Source organism: Coregonus clupeaformis, chromosome 19, assembly GCF_020615455.1.
Source record: "Coregonus clupeaformis isolate EN_2021a chromosome 19, ASM2061545v1, whole genome shotgun sequence".
Classification (NCBI taxonomy): domain Eukaryota; kingdom Metazoa; phylum Chordata; class Actinopteri; order Salmoniformes; family Salmonidae; genus Coregonus; species Coregonus clupeaformis.
In genome coordinates, this window is record NC_059210.1 from 10263609 (window position 1) to 10289580 (window position 25972).

The 25972-nt window shown below is 46.4% G+C and overlaps 1 protein-coding gene across 14 annotated transcripts in view; it reads left to right on the forward strand.

The window, feature by feature from the left end:
- The window catches only part of LOC121531634 (neuronal cell adhesion molecule), a 162204-nt gene that overhangs the window by 71736 nt on the left and 64496 nt on the right, over positions 1 to 25972 (forward strand). For all 14 annotated transcript variants that reach the window (XM_041836963.2, XM_041836965.2, XM_041836969.2 and 11 more), the window contains exon 2: positions 18138 to 18214. The gene's annotated coding sequence lies outside the window, so the exon portion shown is untranslated. The remainder of the gene's footprint in view (positions 1 to 18137; positions 18215 to 25972) is intronic.

Consider the following 25972-nt stretch of genomic DNA (forward strand, 5'->3'; position numbering starts at 1 on the left):
ACAAACAAAGCAAAACAAAGGCAAAGTCTTCTCATGCTTTGTTGATTTCAAAAAAGCTTTTGACTCAATTTGGCATGAGGGTCCACTATACAAATTGATGGAAAGTGGGGTTGGGGGAAAAACATACAACATTATAAAATCCATGTACACAAACAACAAGTGTGCGGTTAAAATTGGCAAAAAACACACACATTTCTTTCCACAGAGCCGTGGGGTGAGACAGGTATGCAGTTTAAGCCCCACCCTCTTCAACATATATATCAACGAATTGGCGAGGGCACTAGAACAGTCTGCAGCACCCGGCCTCACCCTACTAGAATCTGAAGTCAAATGTCTACTGTTTGCTGATGATCTTGTCATGCCCTGGCTCTGGGGACTCTTATATGTTGAGCCGGGGTGTTAGTTTCTATGTTTAGTGTTCTATGTTTATGTTCTAGTTCATGTGTTTCTATGTTGGCCGGGGTGGTTCCCAATCAGAGGCAGCTGTGGCTTGTTGTCTCTGATTGGGAACCATACTTAGGCAGCCTGTTTTGCACTTGTCATTTGTGGGATCTTGTTCCGGAGAGGTTTGTGTTTTGTTAACCTTAGGACTTCACGTATCGTTTTGTTGTTTTGTTATTGTGTATAAAGTACTCATTAAAAGATGTACGCATATCACGCTGCGCCTTGGTCCGTTGCTTACGACGATCGTGACAGAAGATCCCACCAAATAAGGACCAAGCAGCGTGTCCAGGAGCAAACGCCGGAGGTAACGCTAGTGGATGTCCTCCTCGGTTGGGGGAAGATCACCGAGGAGGAGGCCGTCCGCTACCGGAGGGCGATGAGGGAGGAGACCCAGGTAGGAGAGGAGAAACGGCGCCAACCGTGCTGACGACGGACACGCGTGAGGCAACCCCAATAAAAAAAATTTGGGGGGGCACACGGCGTGGATGACGGGGCAGCAGGAGGCAGCTACAGGGCGAATCTGCAGAATAGGAGAGGAGGCCACCAGGTTACGGGGGCTATTGGTCATGAGGGAGCAGGAGTTAATTGGTCAGAGGGAGGAGCTACTGGAGGCGATAAGGGAGAAGGAGAGTGTAGAGGCACGGCGAGAGGAACTGGTTAGGCAGCAGAGGGAGCGGAGGTTTATGAGGAAACCCAAGTCCGCTCCTCGCACCAAGCAAGTGGTGTGTGTCACCAGTCCGGTCCGGCCCGTTCCTGCTCCCCGCACTAAGTTAGTGGTGCGTGTTCCCAGTCCGGCCCGACCCGTTCCTGTTCCCCGCACTAAGTTAGTGGTGCGTGTTCCCAGTACGGACCAACCCGTTTCTGCTCCCCGCACTAAGTTAGTGGTGCGTGTTCCCAGTACGGACCAACCCGTTCCCGCTCCCCGCACTAAGTTAGTGGTGCGTGTTCCCAGTCCGGCCCGACCCGTTCCTGCTCCCCGCACTAAGTTAGTGGTGCGTGTTCCCAGTCCGGCCCGACCCGTTTCCGCTCCCCGCACTAAGTTAGTGGTGCGTGTTCCCAGTATGGCCCAACCCGTTCCTGCTCCCCGCACTAAGTTAGTGGTGCGTGTTCCCAGTCCGGCCCGACCTGTTCCTGCCCCTCGCACCAAGCCAGTGGTGCGCGTCGCCAGCCCGGCCCGGCCTGTTCCTGCCCCTCACACCAAGCCAGTGGTGCGCGTCGCCAGCCCGGCCCGGCCTGTTCCTGCCCCTCACACCAAGCCTGTGGTGCGCGTCGCCAGCCCTGCCCGGCCTGTTCCTGCCCCTCGCACCAAGCCAGTGGTGCGCGTCGCCAGCCCGGCCCGTTCCTGCTCCCCGCACCAAGCCAGTGGTGCGTGTCGCCAGCCCGGCCCGTTCCTGCTCCCCGCACCAAGCCAGTGGTGCGCGTCGTCAGTCCGGCACAGCCCGTGCCTGTTCCACCGGTGCCTGGTCAGGCACCGGTCAGCTGCTCCACACCGGAGCCTGAGCAATCCGCTCCACCGGTGTCCAGTCCAGCTCCGGCCAGCGGGGCCAGACCAGACCAGGGGCGCTACGGGGTAGCGAGAGAGTGGTGGTCACGCCCGGAGCCGGATCCGCCTCCGAGGCGGAATGCCCACCCAGCCCCTACCCTCTTGAGTTTGTGTGGCGCGGTCGCAGTCCGCGCCTTTGGGGGTGGGGTACTGTCACGCCCTGGCTCTGGGGACTCTTATATGTTGAGCCAGGGTGTTAGTTTCTATGTTTTATGTTCATGTTCTAGTTCATGTGTTTCTATGTTGGCCGGGGTGGTTCCCAATCAGAGGCAGCTGTGGCTTGTTGTCTCTGATTGGGACCCATACTTAGGCAGCCTGTTTTGCACTTGTCATTTGTGGGATCTTGTTCCGGAGAGGTTTGTGTTTGTTAACCTTAGGACTTCACGTATCGTTTTGTTGTTTTGTTATTGTGTATAAAGTACTCATTAAAAGATGTACGCATATCACGCTGCGCCTTGGTCCACTCATTACGACGACCGTGACAGATCTGGTGCTTCAGTCACCAACCAAGGAGGGCCTACAGCAGCACCTAGATCTTCTGCACAGATTCTGTCAGACCTGGGCCCTGACAGTAAATCTCAGTAAGACTAAAATAATGGTGTTCCAAAACAGGTCCAGTTGCCAGGACCACAAATTAAAATTCCATCTAGACACCATTGCCCTAGAGCACACAAAAAACTATACATACCTCGGCATAAACATCAGCGCCACAGGTAACTTCCACAAAGCTGTGAACGATCTGAGAGACAAGGCAAGGGCCTTCTATGCCATCAAAAGGAACATAAAATCAGTTACAGAACCCATTGCCCTTTATGGTTGTGAGGTCCGTGGTCCGCTGACCAACCAAGAATTCACAAAATGGGACAAACACCAAATTGAGACTCTGCATGCAGAATTCTGCAAAAATATCCTCTGTGTACAACGAAAAACACCAAATAATGCATGCAGAGCATAATTAGGCCGATACCCGCTAATGATAAAAATCCAGAACAAAGCCGTTAAATTCTATAACCACTTAAAAGGAAGCGATTCCCAAACCTTCCATAACAAAGCCATCACCTACAGAGAGATGAACTTGGAGAAGAGTCCCCTAAGTAAGCTGGTCCTGGGGCTCTGTTCACAAACACAAACAGACCCCACAGAGCCCCAGGATAGCAAAACAATTAGACCCAACCAAATCATGAGAAAACAAAAAGAGAATTACTTGACACATTGGAAAGAATTAACAAAAAAACAGAGCAAACTAGAATGCTATTTTGCCCTAAACAGAGAGTACACAGTGGCAGAATACATGACCACTGTGACTGACCCAAATTTAAGGAAAGCTTTGACTATGTACAGACTCTGTGAGCATAGCCTTGCTATTGAGAAAGGCCTCCGTAGGCAGACCTGGCTCTCAAGAGAAGACAGGCTATGTGCACACTGCCCACAAAATGAGGTGGAAACTGAGCTACACTTCCTAAGCTCCTACCAAATGTATGACCATATTAGAGACACATATTTCCCTCAGATTACAGAGAAGGGCAACCAGTGAAGAACAAACACCATTGTAAAAACATCCCATATTTATGTTTATTTATTTTCCTATTTGTACTTTAACTATTTGCACATTGTTACAACACGGTATATAGACATAATATGACATCTGAAATATCTTTATTATTTTGGAACTTCTGAGTGTAATGTTTACTGTTAATATTTATTGTTTATTTCACTTTTGTTTACTATCTACTTCACTTCCTTTGGCAATGTTAACATACGTTTTCCATGCCAATAAAGCCTTTAAATTGAAATTGAATTGAAAGAGAGAGAGATAGAGAGAGAGAGCGAGAGAGAGAGAGAGAGAGAGAGAGAGAGATAGCGAGAGAGTGCTTGTGTCATAGTAATTGCTCTTCTGCGGGTAGTGTAAAAGCAGGATGGTGGGAATCTGGTAATACAGTGTTTAGGAGGGTTAGAACAGAAATGGGAGAGTGTTTGAGTGGGTGCTTTTGGCAGACAGATTTACCATGTATGATTAAAAAAAAAGTGGTGTCTTAGTTATTGCTATTCAGTTCGCACAATGATTGCATGCTGGTAGGATAATGGCAGAATGTTGTTGCAGTTTTTTGGGGGAGTGATTTAAAATGGGAACAGAGTGGTTTATCCTCTGAAGTCAGGCATTGTGTCTCTCCCTAGGAAGTGCTGCTAGCGCCACTCTCTTACCAACTGAGTGCTTTTGGCACAGGAGTATTCCAGGCATTGTGTCTCTCCCTAGGAAACATTTTGTAGCCCACTACTCCTACTTTTACCCACTCCTCCTATTTCCCAGGGTGCTGTCTGTCTGTCTATCTGTTTGTCTGTCTGTCTGTCTGTGTCCTTCTCAGCTATTTCTGTCCCAGCTACCTTCAGGTCCGTCTCAATCACCGTGGCAGCGGTAGTGGTGGAGAGACAGACCTGAGGTCAGCTGGGTGTTGTGTGGTGTCTGTCTAGACCAGGGGAGGGCTCGCCTAAAGCTGCCGGTCTGGCTGTCTGTCTGTTTAAAGATCAATCAAACACAGCTCAAATACTGGTACTGAACCCAGGTCTGTTAGCTAGCTGCTAGCTGTCTGTCTGTCTGTCTGTCTGTCTGTCTGTCTGTCTGTCTGTCTGTCTGTCTGTCTGTCTGTCTGTCTGTCTGTCTGTCTGTCTGTCTGTCTGTCTGTCTGTCTGTCTGTCTGTCTGTCTGTCTGTCTGTCTGTCTGTCTGTCTGTCTGTCTGTCTGTCTGTCTGTCTGTCTGTCTGTCTGTCTGTCTGTCTGCCTGTCTGCCTGTCTGTCTGTCTGTCTGTCTGTCTGTCTGTATGAGGGGGCGGTTGGTCTGCCTGGTCTCAGATATTGTGTGGTTCAGTGGATTCAGAGGTTGTTATATGATTATTATTGAAGGTTAGACTATTTGTTAAGATGAGTCCATGACTCTTATAATCATGACTTATAAATGGTGGATCCATAAGCTCCTACCTACCACACATAGTACTGTGTGAAGGTATCTGATTCAGCCTAGACCGACAATGTACAAACATCTCATAGGATTGAATACATATGTAGTGGCTTCCTTTCCTCTTTACCATAGCCACTGCCCTAGCCTGAAGCGGGGTTGTTTCGGACGCATACAGTCCACACTCAACGTTTCCAAACGGCCAAACATTCAATGAGATCCAGGGATATAGTGCAACAAAAATGTTTATTCTTCTTATCTAACAAAAAGGTATTCTCCAATCAACTTAAAGCAGAGATTACTTGAAATGCAAATACATAATATAATATGACCTGTCTGTCTGTATTTCTGTATGTCTATATGGTCAAAAACTATACCGCTCCCGCATCTAGCAAGGACTCCTCCCCCGAAGGCCCAACTTCCTGCCTTTATACTAACACAATTAACACAGTACAATGAATGGGCAAGAGGGGGGCCAAAAACTGAGTTACACTAATAACAAATGAATATATCTCAATCCGGTAAATAAATCATAAAGGTACGTACCTAATATTTCATCATATACATTAATATTTAATATATTTACACAAATGTACATGGAGCTCAGTATGTTCAGTCTTTTATACAAAATATGCCCAAATCGGCTCTAACATACCGGCCCCTAATTGTTGACTGCACTGAATGCACAACAATTACTTAATATTCAAACGTAGAGCCAATACAAAAACATTCTATACCAGAGCACCATTACAGTTCATAGCTATATACAAATATACAAGGTGCCATATAGGAAAATAGTCCATAGATCTCAGTCTGAGTTGAAGTGTAAAGGTGTTCAACTTCCAAAAATGTCAAGAGTTTGACGTCCACAAAATGTATGACATCAAAGAATGTAAGAGTACGACATCAACGAATCAGAGGTGCACGTGATTCAAAGATGGAGCACGTGTGTGTGTGTGTGTGTGTCTCACTTCGTCGCCTCAAGGAGCAGACAGAGTTTATTGATAGGTCTCTGTAGGATATTGGTCTTAGTCTTAACCATGACGCTCCGGACAAGACCTTTGGCCCCTGGCAAAGCCTTCACCACACGCCCCATTAGCCAAGAGTTCCTTGGGGCGGTGTCATCGACGATGACCACAAGGTCACCAGGACTGAAGTTTCTCTTAGTTTTGTTCCACTTGTTCCGCTCCTGCATAAGTGGAAGATACTCCCCTGATCCATCTCTTCCAGAAGAGGTCAGTGATATATTGTACTTGCTTCCATCTCCTTCTTGAGTATAGGTCACTTCTCTGGAATAGTCCTGGTGGCAGGACTGGCTTTGCTTTCAGATGAAGCAGATGGTTCGGAGTCAGGGGTTCTAGATCGTTAGGGTCATTTGTTACAGTAGTGATTGGTCTGTCGTTCATAATCGCCTCAACTTCACACAAGGCTGTCTGCAAAGCCTCATCATCCAGTACTTGCTCTTTAAGGACTGAATAGAGGATCTTTTTCACCAGTCGGATCAACCTCTCCCATACCCCCCCATGGTGGGCTCCAGAGGGAGGGTTGAATGACCATGTCACTCCTTCCTTCAGTAATTTATTTTGAATCTTGTTGTGATCCAGCTCTTTCAGAGCTTCTCCTAGCTCTCTGTGTGTTCCAACAAAGTTGGTGCCATTGTCTGTTCTGATACTTGTTACTGGGCCCCTTCGACAGATGAACCTGCGCAGGGCATTGATGCAGGAATCAGTATCCAGATAACTAGCAACTTCTAGATGGACAGCTCGACTCACAAGGCAAGTAAAGATCACACCATACCGCTTCACATGAACGCGGCCTCGCTTCACCTCTATGGGGCCAAAGTAATCTATGCCCACATGGGTGAAAGGCGGCAAATCAGGTGCTACCCGATCTTGTGGAAGGTCAGCCATCTTCTGTTCCCCAGCTCTAGCTTGCATCCGCCTGCAGAAGACACAGCTCTTAAGGATCTTCCTTGCTAAGGAGTTGGCACAGGGTATCCAATATCGCTGGCGAAGTCTAGAAAGCATGTGACCTCTCCCAGAGTGGCCAACCTGCTCATGGATGTGGAGTAAGATCAGTCTGGAGATGTAGGAGTCTTTGGGCAGGATCATAGGATTCTTTTAGTTCCGTAGGCATAGCAGCTTTGCTTAACCTTCCTCCTACTCTCAGAATGCCATTGTCAACTATTGGATCAAGCTTACAGATTGAGCCGCTTCTCTTGGCACATTGTTTTCCTTTTACAACTAGTGCAATTTCTTGTTTAAAGTGCTGTCGTTGCTCAAATCGAATGATGACCTTTTCTGCTTCATCTAGGTCATCTACAGACAGACTTTCTTTTCCAAACGTCAGTTTGAACTTGTCAATTTGTTCCTTCAGTGAGTTTGTCAGACTCTGATCTGATCCTGGATCAGTTTGGGTGAGAACTTTCCTTTTCTGGCTTAACTGTAGTAGAAGTCTCTTCAGTTTCAGCATCCAGGCAACTGCTTTCTTCAAGCTGTTCCATGTTGAATAGTACTCAATCAGTTTGCTGGTCGGACTCTTTTCTTCCACACATGTACTGTTTACGATGACGTCTTTCTCACCTCTGGATCATCTGGAGGGATGGAGCCAAGCTCCTCGGGGACTTTCGGCCATTGTGTTTCTGTTTTCTCCAGGAATTCTGGTCCTTTGCGCCATCTCTTTGAGTTCAGGAAAGTTTCAACATGTAATCCTCTTGAGGCATCATCGGCTGGGTTGTGTTTGGAGTTCAAATACCTCCACTGTTTTGCTTTTGATAGGTCACGGATCATAGCAACCCTATTAGCCACAAAAGTATGGAATCTCTTGGTATCGTTGCGGATGTATTTTTAGCACCGACTGGCTGTCTGTCCAGAAAGTTGACTCCTCAAGTTCAATCTGGAGCTCCAACCTTAACATCCTGTCCACTCGCACTGCCAATGTTGCTGCAGCAAGTTCCAGTCTGGGGATCGTCATCTGCTTGAGTGGAGTCACCCTTGATTTCCCCAGTATGAATGCGATGTGGACCTTTTCCATAACGTTTGTGAACCTAAGGTAGCTTGCCGTGCCATAACCTTGTTCACTTGCATCACCGAAGTGATGCAGCTGTGCGTCTTGATTTGACCAAAGTTCTCCGGCATCATACACCTGTTGATCTGGAATCTGGAGAGCTGGTCCAGCTCTGAGAGCCATCTCTTCCATGAAATAGAGTGTTCTTCAGGGATGACTTCGTCCCATCCACACTTTAGCTTGCAGAGCACTTGAAGAATTTGCTTTGCCTTTAATACGAATGGGGCGAGGGAAACCTAATGGATCATAAATAGAGCTGACAGTTGAGAGAATACCTCTTCTTGTAAGGGGTCTGTTCTTGACAGTGACCTGGAAGTTAAACACATCCCCTTTCAATGTTCCATCGGATTCCAAGTGCTCTTTCAACAGGCAGCTTTTCTCTGTCCAGGTCCAGTTCTTTTATCTGCTTGGCTTTGTGTTCATCAGGGATAGAAGCTAGTACAGTGCGGCTGTTGCTGACCCACTTGGTCAATTTGAACCCACCTTGAGAGCACACATCCCTGAGGTTTCTTGTGAGAGCTATGGCTTGTTCTTCTGTGGCCACTGACTTGAGGCAGTCATCAACATAGAAGTTGGACTTGACTGTTTGAATCACCTCTTCATCGTACCCCTCACAGTTGTCTTCTGCAGTCTTTCGCAGTGCAAAGTTTGCACAACTTGGAGAGGATATAGCACCGAAAAGATGTACTGTCATTCTGTACTCCTCCAATCTTTTGTTAGTATCACCATCCGGCCACCATAGGAATCGCAGGAAGTCTAAGTCATCTTCATGGACACGTACTTGATGGAACATTCCTTCGATGTCTGCCATCATGGCAATGTGCTCTTGCCGAAATCTTAGCAAGACTCCTATAAGCGTGTTTGCCAGGTCAGGGCCTTGAAGGAGTTCACTGTTAAGAGATGTACCTTTATAGGATGATGAACAGTCAAACACCACTCGTATCGTTCCTTTGCGCTTATGGTGAACGCCATGGTGTGGTATGTACCATACCTTGCCTTTCTCTCTGAGGAGCTGTTCTTGTGGTACCTTCTCGGCGTAACCTTTTGTTATCATCTCTTCCATGAAGCCTTTGTACTCTGCAGCGTAACCTTTGTCCTTCTTGAACTTCCTGATAATATTTAGAGCCCGCTGCTTTGCCATGTCACGGTTGTTTGGCAGGACTACATCTTTGTTGCGAAAGGGCAACGGTAAGTAGTAGTGATGGTCTTTGAGGGTTATGGAGCTTGATACTATCTCCATAAACCTACGATCCTCAGCTGACATCTCACTTTTCTCTTCATACTCTCTCTCAGGGGAAGTCATGGTTGTACTGATTTACAAGAAGAACCCCCAGGTCGGCCATTGAGATACGATTGGCCATCACCGTAGGACGCCCGGATTCTTCTGCCATGGTACAACTGTTGAGAGGACCATTCATCACCCATCCAAAGAGGGTTTTCACTGCATACGGTCCGTTGCCTTGGCTATTTATGATTTGCCAGGGTTCCATTGCCTTTGGAGCATTTACGCCAATCAGAAGTTCGACGTCAGCATCAATCTCCTTCAACTGAACCTCTTTCAGGTATGGCCACCTTTTGAGCTCTTTCTGAGTGGGAATGTTCTCTCTTGTCACTGGGATCTTATGTTGGGTGTAGACCTTTGGTAATGCAAGAAATGTGTCGCCTTCCACCTTGCCAATCTCTAATCCAGATATCTCAAAGCTCTTGGTAGGACTCTCCTGCCCCATTGTGCGTAGCAGAATTTCAGTCGCACTGCCTTTAGCTTGCAACTGCCTCATGAGTCTCTCCGTACAAAATGTTGCTGAGCTACCAGAATCGAGAAACGCATAGGTTAACACAGACTTGCTTCCATTTGCCACCTTTACTTGAACTGGCACAATTGCAAGTGCACAATCTGTACCGGCCCCGGTATCTTCACCAGCTTCCAGTGAAACAAGAGCACTGCTGACAGTCTCCTCCCGCTTTACTGCTACACCACTCATATCTGCCTTTTGAGATCTAAATCTCTCTCTCTTCCTTCAATGTGCAGGATAGTGGGGTGCTTCTTTGACAGCTCTGACAGGTCATCCTTCTTTTACATTCTCTGCTTAAGTGTCCTCTCATCAAACAGCCAAAACAAAGGCCTTTTGATCTCAGAAACTCAACCTTGAATTCATGTGGCTGTGCCTTCACCTGTTGGCAGTCGACCAATAAATGCGCACCAGCACAAAATATACATGAGATACTGGGAGCATCAGAAGGGTAGGTGCCTGGTCTCTTTACTTTGAATGTTTGTTCTTTTAAAGGTTTTTCAGAGTCACAATCTGCCACTACAGCTACTGTAGTGGCAAAGCTGCTTCCCCTACTCTTGGACTTGAACTGCTGTTTAAAGTCAGCTTCTGTTTTGGGTTTTAAAAACCTTTTGTTGTACAGGGGATCTTGAATATCTCCATACAACGGATCCTGCAGTATTTTGGCCTGTTTTTCCATGAACGTTACCAGGTCACTGAACTGGGCCCTCAGGTGACTTCTCTCTAAAATATCACATGCCATAGACCTCCATTTTTCCCTTAGTTTGTAGGGAAGTTTTGACATGATCAGCTTTTATGTTGGAGGGAAGATTAAGCTCTTCCATGTTCTGTAGGTCTTGCATAGCGTTACAGCAACCTCTTAGATAGAGTGCATAACCACCCAGTCCCTTTCCATCATCGGGTTTGATGTTTGTCCAGTTCCAAGCCTTTTCCATGTAAGCAGTGGTGACTTTGATTTCATTGCCAAAGTGTTCCTTTAACAACCTCTTAGCTACTGCATAGCCTCTTCTGGCTTCCATATGCAGACAACTACGGACCAGATCCTTGGGCTGACCAGAGGTGTATTGTTCCAGGTAATAGAGCCTATCCTGGTGACTGCTTGTCTTATCTTCTATACCATGCTCAAATGCACGCATGAATGGCCTAAAGTTTAGAGGATCACCGTCAAACATAGGTATCTCCCTAACAGGGAGTGTGGCTTGTTTGTGCTGTAGTACAAGGAGGTCAGCAATTTCATTCTGCCTTTGCATGACAGTAGAGAGGTTATCATGGCTGGTATTATGGCTGATACCCGCAGTGTTGATTCTGTGTCGATTGCTAGACCTTGCTGTTGGCTGCTGAAGAGTGTGGTTTACGACTGTTTTCGGAATAGGGTTTGATGGCTTTGTGGTCGGTTGTTGTAAAACTCTTTGTAGTGGGGTCTTTGGAACTGCACCTAATGCAGCAAACTCAACAGGTGATGGTTCAGGTTCCACATAGACCTCTGGTTCCTGTTTCTCAAAATAAGAGTTCATTCCATCTTCTTGGCTTAGTAAATGGGCTGCCACAGAATGGGATTGAGAAGTTGACTCTGTACTCTCCAGGACCTTCAGTTTGGCATTATATGCTGCTATGTCCGTTTCCAGTGCCATTTTTTCCATCCTAACATTCAGTTGAGCTTTCTCCAGTTCCAATGCATGCTTGTCTTGTAATGATGCTTGGCGAGCTAGTAGAGCTGCTCGTTCTGCCTCGGCTTTAAGGCGTTCAGAGGACACTGAGGAAGCAGTCTTAGAATACTTAGTTTTACTTGATATTTTTGACACATTGGAAATGCTGTCATGTGGTTCAATGAGCGTTTGTGGCTCAACTTCAGCCTTTTTCCATATTTCCACCTCTTTCAGGAAATGTTCATAAGTTCTCATTCTTGGTTGATAATAGTTAATGCTCTCCTGTTCCTGTTCCTCCTCTGTGACCAGCTCTAGCACAGATTCATGAGCCTTCTTAAAGTCATTGAGCACAGCATCAAATGCTTCAAGACTCTCATTCACAGTTGCAATGTTTCCTCCATCAACAAGAAGGACTTTTATTTCATTCATTTTGCGTGTACACACTCCAAGTTTGCCTCTCCGGGCTGCATAGAGTGAATTTAGATGCTCCTCTGCCCTCTCCAGTGGAGTCTTATTTGGGATTTCCTCCTCCATCATTCACTTTTAGTTCACTCAATTTACAATGACACGGTTGTTGGTTTGATTGTTAAACGTAATGCCCCTTTAGACCTCCTTTAATCTTTAAAAACACAGTCATCCATTTCAGCATATTGACCCATTTTGAATTGCACATGTGCAAGTTTGGCATTTTAGATGCGTTTTAAACATTTCATCCCGTTGAGGTTTTGTCCCTTTAATGAAGTTTTAACACGCAGTATCTTTAGATCCTTAAGTTGCATTCGTTGCGTTGATGGATTGCATTTCCACGTTAGGCCAAATATTAGATATATGATTAGGCTACATTGTGCATAGGATCTGTGTTTCCCAAACTTAAACTTCTTAATTGTTTTCACAGCGCTGTATTTTGAATTCCATTCCCAAGTTTATCAAACATTCCAGTTATAAGCACATTTGCGCTTCCATAATATGCATGATCAAACGATCGCCTTGAACAGGGCAGCTCATTCATTCGCAGTGGTTACTCACGGCTGGCGAAATCTAGGAGTTCAAATCCTTCCAAGCGAGCTGTCCTTATGGTCCGAATGCAATTACAAATAGAACAAAATCCAGCGTGTGTCCGAACCGAGATTTCCTTCCGGTAGTAATCCTTCACGGAGTTTTTTGACTTGATTGTAGTGGCTTCCTTTCCTCTTTACCATAGCCACTGCCCTAGCCTGAAGCGGGGTTGTTTCGGACGCATACAGTCCACACTCAACGTTTCCAAACGGCCAAACATTCAATGAGATCCAGGGATATAGTGCAACAAAAATGTTTATTCTTCTTATCTAACAAAAAGGTATTCTCCAATCAACTTAAAGCAGAGATTACTTGAAATGCAAATACATAATATAATATGACCTGTCTGTCTGTATTTCTGTATGTCTATATGGTCAAAAAACTATACCGCTCCCGCATCTAGCAAGGACTCCCCCCCCCGAAGGCCCAACTTCCTGCCTTTATACTAACACAATTAACACAGTACAATGAATGGGCAAGAGGGGGGGGCAAAAACTGAGTTACACTAATAACAAATGAATATATCTCAATCCGGTAAATAAATCATAAAGGTACGTACCTAATATTTCATCATATACATTAATATTTAATATATTTACACAAATGTACATGGAGCTCAGTATGTTCAGTCTTTTATACAAAATATGCCCAAATCGGCTCTAACAACATATGCTTTCCTACAATAGGAGGTACTGTAGATATATCTTTTTAAGGAGGCTGAATGTTTCATGTTTACTTTCCTATGACCATTTATCTGGTGGAAATGTGGTAGAAAACAGTGTGTAGCTACGCTACATGACCAAAAGTATGTGGACACCTGCTCGTCGAACATCTCATTCCAAAATCATGGGCATTAATATGGAGTTGGTCCCCCCTTTGCTGCTATAACAGCCTCCACTCTTTTGGGAAGGCTTTCCACTAGATGTTGGAACATTGCTGCGGGGACTTGCTTCCATTCAGTCACAAGAGCATTAGTGAGGTTGGGCACTGATGTTGGGCGATTAGGCCTGGCTCGCAGTCGGCATTCCAATTCATCCCAAAGGTGTTCGATGGGGTTGAGGTCAGGGCTCTGTGCAGGCCAGTCAAGTTCTTCCACACCGATCTCGACAAACTATTTCTGTATGGACCTCGCTTTGTGCACGGGGGCATTGTCATGCTGAAACAGGAAAGGGCCATCCCCAAACTGTTGCCACAAAGTTGGAAGCACAGAATTGTCTAGAATGTCATTGTATGGTGTAGTGTTAAGATTTCCCTTCACTAAGGGGCCTAGCCCGGATCATGAAAAACAGCCCCAGACCATTATTCCTCCTCCACCAAACTTTACAGTTGGCACTATGCATTGGGGCAGGTAGCGTTCTCCTGGCATCCGCCAAACCCAGATTCGTCCATCGGACTGCCAGATGGTGAAGCGTGATTCATCACTCAAGAGAATGCGTTTCCAGTGCTACAGAGTCCAATGGCGGCGAGCTTTACACCACTCCAGCCGACGCTTGGCAATGCGCATGGTGATCTTAGGCTTGTGTGCGGCTCCTCGGCCATGAAAAACCAATTTCATGAAGCTCCCGATGAACAGTTATTTTTCTGACGTTGCTTCCAGAGGCAGTTTGGAACTCGGTAGTGAGTGTTGCAACCGAGGACAGACGATTTTTACGCGCTACGCGCTTCAGCACTCGCCAGTCCCGTTCTGTGACATAGTTATTTGGAGAGAAGCCCTTGAGTCTCAGAATAGCATTCAGTTATGTAGCTAGCTCACACACACACACACACACACACACACACACACACACACACACACACACACACACACACACACACACACACACACACACACACACACACTCACACACTAACAACATACAGACACACACTCACACACTAACACCACACACACACACTCATACACACATACACATACACATACACACACACACTCACATACACATACACACACACACACACACTCACACACTGCTTACCCTCTCTCCCCCCTTGGCTCCCTGCCACGAGCTGTAGTGTCCCATTATTATTTTTTAAATGTATTTTGTTTAATGTTTTTATTTTTAGATCAGCTTAATATTGCAGATAGATTGTAACTTCCATCAATGTAGTTGTCTGCATCACTTCCAATCCCCCATGTTCATATATATATATATATATATATATATACATACACATACAGTGAGGGGAAAAAGTATTTGATCCCCTGCTGATTTTGTATGTTTGCCCACTGACAAAGACATGATCAGTCTATAATTTTAATGGTAGGTTTATTTGAACAGTGAGAGACAGAATAACAACAAAATAATCCAGAAAAACGCATGTCAAAAATGTTATAAATTGATTTGCATTTTAATGAGGGAAATAAGTATTTGACCCCTCTGCAAAACATGACTTAGTACTTGGTGGCAAAACCCTTGTTGGCAATCACAGAGGTCAGATGTTTCTCGTAGTTGGCCACCAGGTTTGCACACATCTCAGGAGGGATTTTGTTCCACTCCTCTTCTCCAAGTCATTAAGGTTTCGAGGCCGACGTTTGGCAACTCGAACCTTCAGCTCCCTCCACAGATTTTCTATGGGATTAAGGTCTGGAGACTGGCTAGGCCACTCCAGGACCTTAATGTGCTTCTTCTTGAGTCACTCCTTTGTTGCCTTGGCCGTGTGTTTTGGATCATTGTCATGCTGGAATACCCATCCACGACCCATTTTCAATGCCCTGGCTGAGGGAAGGAGGTTCTCACCCAAGATTTGACGGTACATGGCCCTGTCCATCGTCCCTTTGATGCGGTGAAGTTGTCCTGTCCCCTTAGCAGAAAACCCCCCCCAAAACATAATGTTTCCACCTCCATGTTTGACGGTGGGGATGGTGTTCTTGGGGTCATAGGCAGCATTCCTCCTCCTCCAAACATGGCGAGTTGAGTTGATGCCAAAGAGCTCGATTTTGGTCTCATCTGACCACAACACTTTCACCCAGTTCTCCTCTGAATCATTCAGATGTTCATTGGCAAACTTCAGACGGGCCTGTATATGTGCTTTCTTGAGCAGGGGGACCTTGCGGGCGCTGCAGGATTTCAGTCCTTCACGGCGTGTGTTACCAATTGTTTTCTTGGTGACTATGGTCCCAGCTGCCTTGAGATCATTGACAAGATCCTCCCGTGGTAGTTCTGGGCTGATTCCTCACTGTTCTCATGATCATTGCAACTCCACGAGGTGAGATATTGCATGGAGCCCCAGGCCGAGGGAGATTGACAGTTATTTTGTGTTTCTTCCATTTGCGAATAATCGCACCAACTGTTGTCACCTTCTCAACAAGCTGCTTGGCGATGGTCTTGTAGCCCATTCCAGCCTTGTGAAGGTCTACAATCTTGTCCCTGACATCCTTGGAGAGCTCTTTGGTCTTGGCCATGGTGGAGAGTTTGGAATCTGATTGATTGATTGCTTCTGTGGACAGGTGTCTTTTATACAGGTAACAAACTGAGATTAGGAGTACTCCCTTTAAGAGTGTGCTCCTAATCTCAGCTCATTACCTGTATAAAAGACACCTGGGAGCCAGAAATCTTTCTGATTGATAGGGGGTCAAATACTTATTTCCCTCATTAAAATGTTAATCAATTTATAACCTTTTTGACATGCATTTTTCTGGATTTTTTTGTTGTTATTCTGTCTCTCACTGTTCAAATAAACCTACCATTAAAATTATAGACTGATCATTTCTTTGTCAGTGGGCAAACGTACAAAATCAGCAGGGGATCAAATACTTTTTTCCCTCACTGTATATATACACACATACACACATACACACACACATACATACATACATACATACATACACATACATATCCTTTAAAAAAATAGATATATTCCCCTTTATTACTTTCCAACCCCACCACCCTTTCCCTACTTGGAGTAAACTAGTGAACAACAATGCTTAGGCCTCTACTTCCAGCTTATACCTACTATCTACATTTTATGGGCACAGTCAATTTTACAATAATTATATTTTGTTTGTTTTTTCTCCTGAACTTCCTCTACTCTCAACCTCTCCGATCATTTTCATGATGTCCATCCGGTTTGCTTCTATATGCCATATCTTTCTAACTGTGCTCTTTCACAAAAGCTCCCAACCTACAACCTATATATTTATTATGGACACAGTATGCTTACATTATTAGTAGTAGTGTCCCATTTGTCAGTTTGGATTAAGCCTGATGTGTCTGAATTGAAACGTCTTGTACATGCATACATACATACAGTGCATTCGGAAAGTATTCAGACCCCTTGATTTTTTCCACATTTTGTTACGTTACAGACTTATTCTAAAAAATGTCCTCATCAATCTACACACAATACCCCATAATGACAAAGCAAAAAAGGTTAGAAAATTTAGCACATTTATTAAAAGTAAAAAACAGAAATACCTTATTTACATAAGTATTCAGACCCTTTGCTATGAGACTTGAAATTGAGCTCAGGTGCATCCTGTTTCCGTTGATCATCCTTGAGATGTTTCTACAACTTGACTGGAGTCCACCTGTGATAAATTAAATTGATTGGACATGATTTGGAAAGGCACACACCTGTCTATATAAGGTCCCACAGTTGACAGTGCATGTCAGAGCAAATACAAAGCCATGAGGTCGAAGGAATTGTCCGTAGAGGTCCGAGACAGGATTGTGTTGAGGCACAGATCTGGGGAAGGGTACCAAAAAATGGCTGTAGCACTGAAAGTCCCTAAGAACACATTGGCCTCCATCATTCTTAAATGGAAGAAGTTTGGAACCACCAAGACTCTTCCTAGAGCTGGCCGCCCGGCCATACTGAGCAATCGGGGGAGAAGGGCCTTAGTCAGGGAGGTGACCAAGAACCCGATGGTCACTCTGACAGAGCTCCAGAGTTCCTCTGTGGAGATGGGAGAACCTTCCAGAAGGACAACCATCTCTGCAGCACTTCACCAATCAGGCCTTTATGGTAGAGTGGCCAGATGGAAGCCACTCCTCAGTAAAAGGCACATGACAGCCCGCTTGGAGTTTACCAAAAGGCACCTAAAGACTATCAGGCCATGAGAAACAAGATTCTCTGGTCTGATGAAACCAAGATTGAACTCTTTGGCCTGATTGCCAAGCGTCAGGTCTGGAGGAAAACTGGCACCATCCCTATGGTAAAGCATGGTGGTGGCAGCATCATGCTGTGGGGATGTTTTCATCAGCAGGGACTGGGAGACTAGTCAGGATCGAGGGAAAGATGAACAGAGAGATGAAAACCTGCTCCAGAGCGTTCAGGACCTCAGACTGGGGCGAAGGTTCACCTTCCAACAGGACAACGACCCTAAGCACACAGCCAAGACAATGCAGGAGTGGCTTTGGGACAAGTCTCTGAATGTCCTTGAGTGGCCCAGCCAGAGCCCGGACTTGAACCGATCGAACATCTCTGGAGAGACCTGAAAATAGCTGTGCAGCGACACTCCCCATCCAACCTGACAGAGCTATACATACATACATACATACATACATACATACATACATACATACATACATACATACATACATACATACATACATACATATATACATACATACATACATATGATATATGGTATATGAATACTGATATCTAATACTGTATCTTTATTTCCCCTGTTTTTCAGGTTCAAGAAGAACAGACAGTGACTCAGAGGAGGATAGATTATTGAAGAGGAGAGAGGAGTGGATCGGGTCTTTTCTGGTAAGTTATGCTGTTAACATACAGTACTGTAGCTCCATACTGTCAACATACAGTACTGTAGCTCCATTCTGTCAACATACAGTACTGTAGCTCTATACTGTCAACATACAGTACTGTAGCTCCATACTGTCAACATACAGTACTGTAGCTCCATACTGTCAACATACAGTACTGTAGCTCCATACTGTCAACATACAGTACTGTAGCTCCATACTGTCAACATACAGTACTGTAGCTCCATACTGTCAACATACAGTTCAGTAGCTCCATTCTGTCAACATACAGTACTGTAGCTCTATACTGTCAACATACAGTACTGTAGCTCTATACTGTCAACATACAGTACTGTAGCTCCATACTGTCAACATACAGTACTGTAGCTCCATACTGTCAACATACAGTTCAGTAGCTCCATTCTGTTATCATACAGTTCAGTAGCTCCATTCTGTCAACATACAGTACTGTAGCTCCACACTGTTAACATACAGTACTGTAGCTCCATTCTGTCAACATACAGTACTGTAGCTCCACACTGTCAACATACAGTACTGTAGCTCCATTCTGTTAACATACAGTTCAGTAGCTCCATTCTGTCAACATACAGTACTGTAGCTCCATACTGTTAACATACAGTTCAGTAGCTCCATACTGTCAACATACAGTACTGTAGCTCCATTCTGTTAACATACAGTACTGTTGCTCTATACTGTTAACATACAGTACTGTAGCTCCATACTGTCAACATACAGTACTGTACGTCCCTGCTTCTTTGTGCTGGATATTTTCTCAGTCCACATTTCATACCCAACATCCTCTCTTTCCAAAAATGTTTCATTTCCCTCTAATACTTGGAATGTTATTGCCTTGCCCTCAAATTCAAACATGAATTTCTTTGCTCATTTCCGATGTGAATGGAAACGACTGTCTGTCTGTCTGTCAGGCTGTCTGTCTTGTCTGGGAGGTTCCTGCTCTGTAACAGAAGTCTCCATCTATGATATTGCCAACTTGCTAAATGGAATGCATTCATATTTCATCATAAAGTGGCACTGTACAATAAAGTGGTGTAGCCTAGAAGTGAATGAAGGGCTGGCCTCCCATGACAATCCATCCACTTTCTCTAAGAACGTCGCCTGATGGTCCCAAAGGAAGGTTCTCTGTGGGATCTTTGTCTAGTTCCCAGAATGTCAGGACCTTTTTAGGACGTTCTCAGGACTTTCATGGTTCCCGGTTTGTCCCGGGGATGTTTTTAGGACGTTCTTGGGACATTGTGTCATGGTCCCCTGAATGTCCCCTGAACGTCATGGTCCGCATGGTCACAACATCCCTAGAAAGTCCTAAAACGTCTTCGGGGACATCCCCAGGACAAACCGGCAACTACACAAAACCTCCAGGGGACCATGACACAACGTCCCAAGAACGTCCTAAAAACGTCATCGTGGACTTCCCCAGGACCAACCGGGAACTAGACAAAACCTCCATGAGTTCATTAGATGCTGCATAGCTGAGAGAGAGAGAAGGGAGCGGGGGGAGGGATAAAGAGAGAGATGTAAAGGGACATTGACATCTCTGAGCTCATCTAGCTCCTCACAGCGTCACACATTCACTGTCTTCATTCTCTTTATCTCTCTTTTTGTCTCTTCCTCTCTCTTTGTTCATATAGAGAGTGGCGCAGTGGTTTAAGGCATCGCAGTGCTAGCTGTGCGACTAGAGATCCTGGTTCGAATCCAGGCTCTGTCGTAGCCGGCCGCGACCGGGAGACCCATGGGGCGGCGCACAATTGGCCCAGGGTAGGGGAGGGAATGGCCGGTAGGGATGTAGCTCAGTTGGTAGAGCATGGCGTTTGCAACGGCATTTGCTAACTGTAAGTCGCTCTGGATAAGAGCGTCTGCTAAATGACTAAAAATTTAAATATATCTCTCTTTCTCCATCTTTTCTATCTCTCTCTCTCTGTTCTCTCTCTCTCTGCCGGGGTGGTCATTCAAAAGTGTGGACTCAGCCTCTCTGGCCTGGAACTCACAGCGGGATTGACCAACACATTCACAACAAGTGACAGAGAGAGAGAGAGGGGGGCTGAGGGCCAGAGTGGGGACGAGAGCCAGAGAGCGAGATAGAGAGTGAGGGGGGAGAGAGGGGCCAGAGTGAGCTGGAGACAGACGGAAAGAGAAAGAGGTTGACAAACAGAGAGAGGGGGGACCACAGGGCGAGGGCTGTAGACTGAATCAGCAGTTTGAAACACATTGAGGCGTGAACCAATGGGTCTTTGTCAGCGGCAGCATTCAGAACCGAGGGATGAATAGAACCGATGCAGAGGTTTCTATCTACTTCACCTCCCCTCGCGGGCTTTGGTGTTATCATTGTGATGGGACAGGGGGGGTGAGAGGAGGAGACCCACCCAGAATGTCAACTTGTTGCTGTAGTTTGATAAACACACATGAATATAGGATTATTATATCCCTATGAGAAAACAAATCAAGGTACTTGTGGTTTTGAGTTAAAACCACTTCACTACACTATGGTGACCTCCTACGCTATACTGCAGTAGGTTAAAAATAACCAAATATAAGATTTCCTTGTGAAAAAGGTAATGTCCCTGCCACCAAGCTACTAGATGCAATCTGCCACAGTGTGCTAGTGCCTGGTGCTGTGGATTATTTGATCTCTGAGAGACTAGCAGCAGGTTGCTGTCCCCCAGGTGAGAAAGCAATGAGATTACTCAGCAGCAGGGCTGAGATCAGCTGTAGCACAGATGGAGATGGGGCCTCACAGACACACACACACACACACAAACCTCTTAGCTGGTCTCAGATCATCTGATATACAGACAGAGGGGATAAAGACAACAGTGACTTCAGACAGATACACAGACTGAAGTACTGTTTTAATAGCTGACTGACATCTCTCCTGACTTCTCTTCTTGTTGAAGCCTCTGGCTGCGCCCTGAAGAGACATGGATAGAGAGAGTGGGTGATAGAAAGAGAGAGGAGGGAGAGAGAGAGAGATAGAGAGCGAGAGAGAGGTAGAGAGGGGGGAGAGAACATATGGGGTTAGAGAGGTTCTCCTGAGGGGACACTGTCCACTGGTCTCGTTCAGGGTTGTAGAGTGTAGAGGAGGCCTGTGGTTCATGGTTCACCTGAGCTGGCTTGACAACCTGGTGAACAGATGGACACATGGAGAGGAGAGGCAGAGGAAATGCCAGTCATTCTATATCTGTCTCGCCATCTCCGTCGCATCACTCTGTTTCTTCTCTCTCTCTCTCTCCTCCCTCTCCTTCCATTTCCCCTTCTCCCTCACCCCATCCTTCTCCCTCACCCCATCCGTCTCCCCCTCAATATCTCCATCTCCATCACTCATTTTCTCAATGTATTTATTTATTTATCCATCAGTCCACCTTAAGCACAGGGATAAAGTTGCTTTTCTTTTCCAAGCCATTCTATAGAAACACCACCACAAATTATTTTGGATGGATGGCAATTGGACAGACGATTTCAAGCCATGTATAGTAAGTCAGAGTATCAATGTAGCTGGACAGAGAGGATTTTCCGCACATGTTCGGCTGGCCTGGTGTGTGATCTATTTGGAAGAGGTCGGTGCGCAGGGCTGGCTGAGAAATCCAATGATTTATGTGGCCGTTAAGTCTGGTTCATGGTCCCAATGCCAAGTCTATCTGCTCATCAAGATAAAACACACGCTTCATGGTGCTGCGTGTTGCAGAATACAAATGCACCTGCTGCAATCCCTGCAAACGAGTGTGTGTGGTACCTAGATCTCTGCAGACTCCTAACAGGAAGTCACCTCTAGTCTCCGCAGGAGTGACTCTTCCCAAGAAACTGGCTGCATATGATACAGAAGTAGCTGCACTGTGGGTGTTTCTGAATATGCATACTACCGTGCTCCAAGCACGCAAATTGGAGCATGCATCAGTCGGTGCATGAATCAAAGTATGCGAAATAGAGCATTACATTTTACATTTTAGTCATTTAGCAGACGCTCTTATCCAGAGCGACTTACAGGAGCAATTAGGGTTAAGTGCCTTGCTCAAGGGCACATTTACGTCATTTAGCAGACGCTCTTATCCAGAGCGACTACAAATTGGTGCATTCACCCTATAGCCAGTGGGATAACCACTTTACAATTATACTATTTATTTATTTATTTATTTATTTTTTTTAAGGGGGGGGGGGTAGAAGGATTACTTTATCCTATCCCAGGTGTTCCTTAAAGAGGTGGGGTTTCAAATGTCTCCGGAAGGTGGTGAGTGACTCCGCTGTCCTGGCGTCGTGAGGGAGCTTGTTCCACCATTGGGGTGCCAGAACAGCGAACAGCTTTGACTGGGCTGAGCGGGAACTATGCTTCCGCAGAGGAAGGGGAGCCAGCAGGCCAGAGGTGGATGAACGCAATGCCCTCGCCTGGGTGTAGGGACTGATCAGAGCCTGAAGGTACGGAGGTGCCGTTCCCCTCACTGCTCCATAGGCAAGCACCATGGTCTTGTAACGGATGCGAGCTTCAACTGGAAGCCAGTGGAGTGTGCAGAGGAGGGGGGTGACGTGAGAGAACTTGGGAAGGTTGAACACCAGACGGGCTGCGGCATTCTGGATGAGTTGTAGGGGTTTAATGGCACAGGCAGGGAGCCTAGCCAACAGCGAGTTGCAGTAATCCAGACGGGAGATGACAAGTGCCTGGATTAGGACCTGTGCCGCTTCCTGTGTAAGGCAGGGTCGTACTCTCCGAATGTTGTAGAGCATGAACCTGCAGGATCGGGTCACCGCCTTGATGTTAGCGGAGAACGACAGGGTGTTGTCCAGGGTCACGCCAAGGCTCTTCGCACTCTGGGAGGAGGACACAACGGAGTTGTCAACCGTGATGGCGAGATCATGGAACGGGCAGTCCTTCCCCGGGAGGAAGAGCAGCTCCGTCTTGCCAGGGTTCAGCTTGTGGTGGTGATCCGTCATCCATACTGATATGTCGGCCAGACATGCAGAGATGCGATTCGCCACCTGGTTATCAGAAGGGGGAAAGGAGAAGATTAGTTGTGTATCGTCAGCGTAGCAATGATAGGAGAGGCCATGTGAGGATATGACAGAGCCAAGTGACTTGGTGTATAGGGGAGAAAAGGAGAGGGCCTAGAACTGAGCCCTGGGGGACACCAGTGGTGAGAGCACGTGGTGCGGAGACAGCTTCTCGCCACGCCACTTGGTAGGGAGCGACCGGTCAGGTAGGACGCAATCCAGGAGTGAGCCGCGCCGGAGATGCCCAGCTCGGAGAGGGTGGAGAGGAGGATCTGATGGTTCACTGTATCAAAGGCAGCAGACAGGTCTAGAAGGACAAGAGCAGAGGAGAGAGAGTTAGCTTTAGCAGTGCGGAGAGCCTCCGTGACACAGAGAAGAGCAGTCTCAGTTGAATGACCAGTCCTGAAACCTGACTGGTTTGGATCAAGAAGGTCATTCTGAGAGAGATAGCAAGAGAGTTGGCTAAAGACGGCACGCTCAATAGTTTTGGAAAGAAAAGAAAGAAGGGATACTGGTCTGTAGTTGTTGACATCAGTGGGATCGAGTGTTGGTTTTTTTGAGAAGGGGTGCAACTCTCGCTCTCTTGAAGACGGAAGGGACATGGCCAGCGGTCAAGGATGAGTTGATCAGCGAGGTGAGGTAGGGGAGAAGGTCACCGGAGATGGTCTGGAGAAGAGAGGAGGGGATGGGGTCAAGCGGGCAGGTTGTTGGGCGGCCTGCAGTCACTAGTCGCAAGATTTTATCTGGAGAGAGAGGGGAGAAAGAAGTGAAAGCATAGGGTAGGGCAGTGTGAGCAGGACCAGCAGTGTCATTAGACTTAACAAACGAGGATCGGATGTCGTCAACCTTCTTTTCAAAGTGGTTGACAAAGTCATCCACAGAGAGGGAGGAGGGGGGGGATTCAGCAGTGAGGAGAATGTGGCAAAAGAGCTTCCTAGGGTTAGAGGCAGATGCTTGGAATTTAGAGTGGTAGAAAGTGGCCTTAGCAGCAGAAACAGATGAAGAAAATGTAGAGAGGAGGGAGTGAAAAGATGCCAGGTCGGCAGGGAGTTTAGTTTTCTTCCATTTCCGCTCAGCTGCCCGGAGCTCTGTTCTGTGAGCTCGCAATGAGTCATCAAGCCACAGAGCTGGAGGGGAGGACCGAGCCGGCCGGGAGGATAGGGGACACAGGGAGTCAAAGGATGCAGAAAGGGAGGAGAGGAGGGTTGAGGAGGCAGAATCAGGAGATTGGAGGGAGAAGGATTGAGCAGAGGGAAGAGATGATAGGATGGAAGAGGAGAGAGTAGTGGAGAGAGAGAGCGAAGGTTGCGGCGGCGCGTTACCATCTGTGTAGGGGCAGAGTGAGTAGTGTTGGAGGAGAGCGAGAGAGAAAAGGATACAAAGTAGTGGTCGGAGACATGGAGGGGAGTTGCAGTGAGATTAGTAGAAGAGCAACATCTAGTAAAGATGAAGTCAAGCGTATTGCCTGCCTTGTGAGTGGGGGGGGATGGTGAGAGGGTGAGGTCAAAAGAGGAGAGGAGTGGAAAGAAGGAGGCAGAGAGAAATGAGTCAAATGTAGACGTGGGGAGGTTGAAATCCCCCAAAACTGTGAAGGGTGAGCCATCCTCAGGAAAGGAACTTATCAAGGCGTCAAGCTCATTGATGAACTCTCCAAGGGAACCTGGAGGGCGATAGATGACAAGGATATTAAGCTTAAATGGGCTAGTGACTGTGACAGCGTGGAATTCAAATGAGGAGATAGACAGATGGGTTAGGGGAAAAATTGAGAATGACCACTTGGGAGAGATGAGGATTCCTGTGCCACCACCCCTCTGACCAGATGCTCTCGGGGTATGCGAGAACACATGGTCAGACGACGAGAGAGCAGTAGGAGTAGCAGTGTTTTCAGTGGTAATCCATGTTTCCGTCAGCGCCAGGAAGTCGAGGGACTGGAGGGTAGCATAGGCTGGGATGAAGTCAGCCTTGTTGGCAGCAGAACGGCAGTTCCAGAGGCTGCCTGAGACCTGGAACTCCAGGTGTGTGGTGCGTGCAGGGACCACCAGGTTAGAGAGGCAGCAGCCACGCGGTGTGAGGCGTTTGTGTAGCCTGTGCGGAGAGGAGAGAACAGGGATAGGCAGAGGCATAGTTGACAGGCTGCAGCAGATGGCTACAATAATGCAGAGGAGATCGGAATTAAATGAACTAAACATCAGGGAAAGGAGAGAGCAGGCCTCCCTCACCCAAAAAAAATATATATATATAACTCTCCCAACTTCCACCTCAGAAACTATAATTATTTCACTGAACCACCCGAGTAAAACTCTCCCAACTTCCACTTTAGAAATTAGAATTGTTGTAAGCTACAGCAGACTGTTATCAGTAGCTGTAATTAAGTACAGCAGCTACCAACCACCTAACGTTAATGCCTTGGATGAGGTTAGAAAAACAGCTGAATGGTAGCAGCTAGCTGGCTCAATCACAGGTACTCTTAAGCATGAAATAACATTGGAAACAATTAACCACAGTTGCAAAAAGTTACCAGTAGCTACCCGCTAGCTAGCTAGCTAGCTTTGTTGGTCCAAGTAGTGGGTAAGCTAGCCTCCGTGCTTCGCCGGGGTCCGCCGAATACAGTCCTTACCTACAATAATTACCTACAATAACCTTCAATAACTACCTGAGTAAGCTACCTATAATACCAAACTACAATACCTACCTACAATCTAAATACATGGTTTAAGCTTAACTCAACACCATATAAGAAGCCAAGCTTACC